Genomic DNA, 1,376 nt, shown 5'->3' with positions numbered 1-1,376 from the left:
CGTAGTGATACTGCCTCGGAAACCCAAGGAGGGGTCGCTATGAGTCGGGTTTGACTCGACGGCACATAACAACAACAACATATGCTTATGAAAGCTGGACAATGACTAAGGAAGACCAAGAAAAGGTGATTCATTTGAAATGATGTTGGCAAAGAATATTGAAAATACCATGTACTGCCAGAAGAGCAAACAAATCTGTACGGAAGATCTTCTTAGAACTGAAAATTCTCTTTAGAAATGAGAAAGGCCAGACTCTGTTTCACATAATTTCATTATGTTGTCAAAAGGGACCAGTCCTTGGAGAAGAATTTCATGTTGGGTAAAGTAGAGGATCAAGAAAAATGGAGAAGTCCCTCAAAGAGATTGATTGACACAGTGGCTGTAATGATGGGTTCTAGCACAGCATGTATTGTGAAGATGGCATAGGACTGGACAGTGGTTCATTCTGTTCTACATAGGGTCATATGAGTCAAACTCAACTCAGTGGCACCTAACAACAACGATAACAAATTATCACAAAGTAAGTGGAATATGTTACCTTTTGCTTACCTTACTCCCAGGTTGATTTTTAGGCATTGTAGATTATCTTGTTTACTGATTAAATAATTGTAATCATACAAGGGGGAGCTCTGGTAGCATAGTGCCTAAAAGCACTTGTCTTCTAACCAGAAGTCCAGCCACTCCTCGGAAGGAAGATGGGGCAATCTACTTCCGTAGTGATACTGCCTAGGAAACCCAAGGAGGGGTCGCTATGAGTCAGGTCCGACTCGATGGCATATAACAACAACAACAACAACAATCATACAAGGAGCCCTTTTGCTACAATGATTAAGCACTCAGTTGCTAATCAAAAGGTCAGTGGTTCAAACCTATCAGTTCCTTCAAGGGAGAAATAATATGGAAATCAACTTCTGTAAAGATTATAGCCTAGGAAGCCCTATGGGACAGTCTCTGTCACCTGTCACATAGGATCAGTCTATCTTGTCTTCTCCACCCTTTTCTTTTTCTCCATCTTTCTTTCCCTTGTCATAGTTCTCTTGCTGGTTGTTTTCCTCCATCTGTCCTTCATCCATTTGTTTTATCTTCTTCCTCCTCCTGTAGTCTTCCTTCCCTCCCCTTCTCCCTCTACCATTGCACCACTCCCATTTATCCTAACTTCCACCAGTATACTCTTTCTTTTTACAAAGAAGAAAAAGCTCTAAGATTAGGACCATCTAATTAATGACATATTGTCTGTGAATGTAGAGAGTATGATCCTGACAGTTGACTTTGTTTTATTTTTTCTTTTTATTTACTTTTTCTCTCCTAGAAATAAATATTTGTATGATTTTTACTATAAAATATTTCATAGGGATGGGGATTAGAAAAAAAAAAAA

This window comes from Orycteropus afer, unplaced genomic scaffold (genome assembly GCF_000298275.1).
Source record: "Orycteropus afer afer isolate SDZICR_OR568_19922 unplaced genomic scaffold, OryAfe1.0 scaffold00332, whole genome shotgun sequence".
Classification (NCBI taxonomy): Eukaryota; Metazoa; Chordata; class Mammalia; order Tubulidentata; family Orycteropodidae; genus Orycteropus; species Orycteropus afer.
Note: the sequence above shows the minus strand (reverse complement) of the source record.